Source organism: Quercus suber, unplaced genomic scaffold (genome assembly GCF_002906115.3).
Source record: "Quercus suber isolate HL8 unplaced genomic scaffold, Cork oak 2.0 scaffold_1, whole genome shotgun sequence".
Classification (NCBI taxonomy): domain Eukaryota; kingdom Viridiplantae; phylum Streptophyta; class Magnoliopsida; order Fagales; family Fagaceae; genus Quercus; species Quercus suber.
Genome location: NW_027069468.1, coordinates 498,681 through 505,321, shown reverse-complemented (window position 1 = coordinate 505,321; position 6,641 = coordinate 498,681). Strand labels below are relative to the sequence as shown.

Below are 6,641 nucleotides of genomic sequence, written 5' to 3'. Positions count from 1 at the left end.
CTTTGATATGATGCTCCCGCGTTCTTTAATCCAAATGACATGACCTTATAGCAAAAGAACCCTTGGCTTGTGACAAACGAAGACATTTCCTCCTAATGGATCCAAGAATTAAGAAGACTTTTTTACGTGCCAAAAAATACCCCTATCAGATTATAAAAATTATAAAATTTTATTTAATATTTAATGAACATGCGAGTCAACCAATAATCCACTTATTCAACTAGTAATCTCATCACCTAAAATCAACAAAAGTGTTGGTTCTGAAGAAGGAATGTCTAATATTTTTCACCCAGCGAACTAATTGGATTGTTACAGGAAAGTCCAATCTACATTTAATAACTATGAATTGAAAATTGATAATAACTTAACTAAGATAATAACATTAATAGGATGGCCCTTGAGTTAGCCACTTAGCCATTGTGAATTCAACTAATTAGCATAAGGTTACTTTCTTGGATTAGAGATTGGATCCAAGATACATGGAATTACTATGTGCTTTTTTTTGTGATATTTATCCCCTATGTGGTTTGTTTCATGAGGCATTTCTGTTAACTTTAATAAAATTCGGTAATGTAATAAATTCCAATATTATTTATTGACAAAGAATTTTTAAAAATAAATAAATAAATCGATCTACCCTCATATATTTGATTTCTCTCTAAGGAGGCGTTTGGTTCACTATGATGTGCTCTTGATGTAATGCACATTTCGGTAATGTGACATTAATGTGTTTGGTTCACTTAATTTTTTCTAACATTAAGGTAATGCAAGATTACAAAATACATCACATCACCTTAATCACATCACCTTCTTAAATGAGGGTAATCTTACATTGCCTATTGTGGGAGAATATAATAATTAAGCAATTGACAAAACTGCCCTTACTAATAAATTTTATTTACAAAATTATCCTAATATAAATTTATTAAACCCTAGCCTCCTCTCTCATCAAACCCTAACCTCTCTCTATCTCATATCAAATTCAAACCCTAGCCTCTCTCTCATCCCATTCATAGTTGAAACTCTAGCCCCTCTCTCTTCAAATCAATCCATCACTACAATAAAATTTGTCACTAAAAGTCCAGTTTTTCGTCACTGTGAACCTTTACCGACAAAATTGGACTTTTAGTGACAAAACTCATTTCGTCGCTGAAACCCAGTCACTAAAGGTCCTGCGACGAAAAATTTTGTCACTAAAATTCCAATTTGTTATAAATAAAAAAAAAAACTTTGAGCGGCAAAAACGTTTCATCGCTAAATGTTGTCCTTGCTAAAAATACTATTTAGTGATGAAAATATTTCGTCACTAAAAACACTTTAGTTTATTAAATCATATTTAGTGACGAATAATTTCGTCACTAAAACTCTTTTCAGGTACATATAATGATGAAAAAGTTCATCACTAAAACTATTTTTAAGAAAATCCAGGCACATATAGCGATGAAAATTTTCGTCACTAAAACTATTTCTTACAAAATTTTGCTACATTTAGCGATGAAATATTTTCGTCACTAAAACAATTTTTTGTTGCTATATTTGTGACGGAAAAATTCGTTGCTAAAACTTATTTTCTGTTTTTATATTTTTTTTATGGCTTTGATATTAACCTGTAACCTATCATTACATTATTAAAACCTGACATTTGAATAGCACATTTATTTCAACAACACATTTATAAAAAAAGATCCATACATTCCACAAGTATCCAATTCAAACTCCTTCCATACAATAATTGTTTGCAACACATACAATAACTCAAGATGCCTTATAACAATACAAAAAGTGTAGCATAATATAATTAGAACTAATGGAAGATGTCCTCATATGTCTTCAAGTAATGCCAAAAGTAAATCCTCTAAAAGCCACCAATAAGAAATCTACACAAATATAAAAACAATACTACATTAAAATTGTAAATTAAAAACATTAACTATATTATAAGAAACATTTCTAACAATGCATTAAGAGTAGCCACACCAATGAATTAAAATCACAACTCCTAATATATAAGTCGTAGATAGCAAATATAGATTTTCAAATGTAATATAATGCAATTAGTTTCAAATAATGCATCAAAAAAAGTAGTCACACTATGTAGTGTGGGTTAATTGCTAAAATAAAGTACTAACCAAAAAGTGTTTTAACTTGAAGTTGAACCACCCCCATAGGTAAAAGCTCATCATAACCCTTGCTCCTCAAAAAGTTAAGAATATTCTTTTGGACCTCTTCTTGCTTATCTCGTGCCTCTTGGTCCCCAGCTCTTGCCTCTTTGAGCTCAATTATCTCGTGTTTTAGCCAATGGATGTATTCCACCGAGGAACTAGATGAGGCGGTGGTTACTAGAGAAGAGGAAGGTCTCATGCCAAGTCCATTATCCATATCAAGCAATTTACAAGTGTAAAAGCTTAACACAATTGCTACTAACTCAACACAACAAATGATTACATTAATATCTATATCTCGTTCAAGATAAGCACAAAACTTTAAATCAATTACTACTTAGACAAGCATAAAACATTTAAGACAATTGTTATGAATTCTAAATATCATAATCCATATCAAGATCAACATCTAAGTCTATAAGCTACTTAGATAAAGTTCTATCCCATTCATGAATGCACAAGTCTATATTAATACTTAAACAAATATATATTGCACAATCAAACACTCCCAATATGAATTTAAACCACCTTTTAACACCATGCAAGCCACCTGCTTGCTCCAACACAACATACCACCACAAGTATAGAGTTTTATAAGTTTTTAACTAAAGTTTACTTACTGTGCTCAAGCTAAGCTTACAACTTTTAGGAAAAAACCAAAGTTATTACAAACAATGTGTATTTAGCTTGCAAAAGAAAAGTTAAATTTATAAGTACTTCAATCTTGAAAATGATCCTCTCATAAATTACTACACAAACTCATAGCTTACACATGTAATACAATAGGTATAAGAACACCCTCACCAAAAAGCAACACATTGTAGGTTCCGATTGTCAAAGAAAAAATAAGCACTCTTCCCTTTACAACTGAAAAAATAAAGTCCATGTAGGTTCTGATTGTAGGTTCTGATTGTAGAATCCGAGTTCTGATTGTATAAAAAGGATTGGCAATGCAATCTAAATATAAGTGAACATATGAAAACCTCGTCTTTGGCTCTCTTACGTTACTAGTCCTACACATGAAGGACACCATGATTTCACAAGCAACATGTTGCTTAACAAAACCAACCACCTTAATTAATTTTTAAAAAATAGAGAGAAAGAGAGAGAGAGAGAGAGAGAGAAAGAGAAGTACCAAATAGTGAGGAGCAAAATTCAAAGCTTCTCTGGCATCTTCAAGAGCCCCTAAATAATTTCCCAACGCTAACCTTGCATGAGACCTGAATAGTAATAATAATAATAATATATTAGATAGCACCAAATGGTTTTAAATTGATGGCCTGTGAGAGCAGGAGGTCTACCTAGGAGAAATTAACCTGTGAGAACTCATTCTGGGCACTCTTGCTCAATGCTAAAGCTTCAAATTCAAGAACCCAACAAACTCTCTAACCCCGAAATTCAAAATCAGCGAAACCCCACATTCAAATTCAAAAAATCACATCCACATTTCCAAACCCCAAATCGAAAAAAATAAATAAATAAAAATAAAATTTTAACTGAAAACCCATTACACAAATTCAAAATTGAAAAATTAAAGAAAACCTCGAAATGAACATAACCTTGAGTCTGTTGTACAGTGGCACAAATGGACAACAAAGAAAGCAACCTAGCCCTTCTATCTAAAAATTTATTAGCGGCCCCAAATCAATAAAAAAATTAACATTAAAAATTAAAATAAAAGGACCTAACAAAACATTGACAAATAGGAGGTGACATGCACTAGCACAAAATCGTTTGGTTTAAAGGCACTATCAACCAAAAAATTTTGTGCTTTGATTGTCAATGAACACAATAGACTGTCATCTGTCACAACAGTCATAAGCCCTAAGGCTTAAATAGCCACAAACATACAATTGCCAACTCAGAATAAACAAACACAAAGTAAGGGAGTTCAAACAGATACTATTACTAAGAATTGAGAACCTGTTATCCAAAAATAGAGTAAAAAAAAAAAAAAAAAACAAATACCTTATATTAAAAACTCTATTAATGTAAAGCTCTATTAAAAACAAAGTTCTTAAACATCCCTCTATCAACAAACTAGACATACATTTCTAAACTAAATACTTAATTTAAAGCAAAAAAATCTGTTTTGCTACCGAAAAAGCTGAAGGAAATGAAAAAAATGACCAAGCATTTTTATTCAAAACCTTGGTTTAGTTTCTTTTTCTCATCAACCAAACACATACATCACCAATATAGCTATTCTCAGCAACAAAAATGATAGCTATTTCTCAGAGGAATATTGACAAACATGTAGTGTCCACAAGATCTTTAACAAAAACCCAGTATAGATCTTAAAAGAGAGAAGTCAGAATCAAGCCCCCAAGTCTAAAACCAAAATCAAGCAAAACCCAGATGAAACCAATAAGAAAAAAGGCCAAAAATGACCTCCAAAACCCATTGGAAATCAACGAACGAAAGCCGTAGAAAAGTGAAAAAACCAAAAATTGAGCAGGAACAAGAGAATCTCAACAATGATGGAATGCTCAAATTGGCGACAGAATGGCTTTATAATGGCTTAAATCGGTGATGGAATGCTCAAATCGAAGATGGTTGGGTTTCTTTCGGCTTATCGGCAACGGAATGCTCATCAGCAATGGTTGGCTTGGGTTATCAGCGACGGAATGCTCATCGGCGATGGTTGTCTTCGATGACAGTTGGTTTTTTGGGTTATTGCTTTAGGTGACGATGAAGACGGCATGGGAGTGCTATTTGGTGTTCAGACTCTTGGGAGTGAAATGAAATAAGAGGGGGAAGGGAAGTAAAAGTATATTTATAGTCAAGGCTTTAGCGACGCAATATTTCCGTCGCTAATGCCTAATTTCGTTTCAACAGGTATTACATTTTTATGTTTTTAGCGATGAAGGTAAATTTCATAACTAAAAAATCCAAATTTTTTAAAGATTTTTAGAGACGAAATTAATATTTTGCCGCTATAGTATACTTTTAGTGACGAGTTGTGATTTCGTCGCTAAAACAATGGAATGAAGAATTATGATTATTTTTAGCAATGAATATTTTTCATTGCTACTTCTTCCTTATAGTGATGAAAGGATTTTCGTCACTAATACTATCCACAGCAATACCTACAATGACGAAATATTTTGTCACTAAAAATTTCAACTTTTAGCGATGAAATATTTCATCGCTATAGATAAATTAAGTTCGCGCCAAAGCGTCTTTTGCTGCACCCATTTTTCAGATCACAATAGCAACGAAAAATATTTTTCGTCGCTAAATGTTATAATTTTTTTCATCATTAGTGACGAAATTCGTATTACACCGCTAAAGCTGTACTTTTAGCAATGAAAAATATTTCCTCACTAATTTTCGTCGCTAAAAATACATTTTGTTGTAGTGGCATGGTCGTCCCTCTCTCTCTTCCCCCTCCATCACAGACCACCATGGAAGATTTTACTCTCTCTCTCTCTCTCTCTAGCTTTGTGAATTTTAAATTCCTTTCTTTCTTCCTATCACATCGTCTTCTTTGATTTGGTGGTGCTAGGAATCAAGATGAAGAGATCATCGAATCGGAGCTAAAAACTTAAGATTTGCGGTGGTGTAGGTGTAGGTCCGTGGTGGAGGTGATGAACGAGTTGGTTGGGAGCTTTGTCACAGTCATTCATGGTGGTTTGTGTGGTGGTGGTGGTGGTGGGAGGATTTGAGAAAATTTTGTTTAATTTGTCTTAAATCTGAGTTGTTTAGGTTGTGAGAAAATCTGGGAAACTGTTTGGCTTGTGAGAAAACTAAGAAAGTGAAAATGGAATGTTGTTTGGATGTTTGTGCAATGGCCTAGGAACCACATATATATAGCGTCCTGAAAAGTACCTTTTAATTTTACTACCAAAGATATGGGTTTGGAGTTAAGGTACGGTCTTGGGAAGGTGTTAGGCACCCAAAACTACCCAACCCTAAGGTTGGATTCCCATTATTATGTATTATGTCTTAACCCTATTAAAGGCAGACTCAATACTTGTATCTAACTCACACACACACTAACATACATCTGACAATCAATATGGTATCAAGCATCCCAAAAGACCTAATCATACATCTATCATCCTTACAAACAAATACCTATCATTCATCTAATAATGGTATCACATATTAAAGGTCCTAACATTCATATATCATGGCATCAAAGTATTCATCACATCACCAATCCTAATCATACATCAAAGCATGCTTTATCATAAGTTCCATGTTATTCATCCAAAGCAGCAATCAAATCATGGCAAAAACATAAACATAGAAAGATTAAAGCAATGTGTGATTGCATTTACACATTGGAAATACTCATCCAAACAAGCATGTTCGTATACATTATCAAAGAAAGATCATATCATAAATGCATGAACATTACAAATGCATAACTTACCTTTACTTACCTTACAACAACTCAGCACCTATGGCATTATGCATAAGCATGTGAATGCATGTTCGTAGCATTAAAGCAATAAAACCCTAATTCTAACA

General features: G+C 33.0%; 1 long non-coding RNA gene across 2 annotated transcripts; it reads right to left on the bottom strand.

Moving 5' to 3' along the window:
- Window positions 1-1,671: 1,671 nt before the first annotated feature.
- Window positions 1,672-4,904, bottom strand: LOC136066495 (uncharacterized). 2 transcript variants are annotated; one of them, XR_010627979.1, is made up of 4 exons: window positions 3,464-4,904; window positions 3,298-3,382; window positions 2,130-2,420; window positions 1,672-1,877 (listed from the first exon to the last, which is right to left on the bottom strand). It is a non-coding gene; the product is annotated as an uncharacterized LOC136066495 (long non-coding RNA). The 2 variants fall into 2 exon arrangements; XR_010627990.1 differs by having other exon boundaries at window positions 2,130-2,417.
- Between the last annotated feature and the right edge of the window lie 1,737 nt (window positions 4,905-6,641).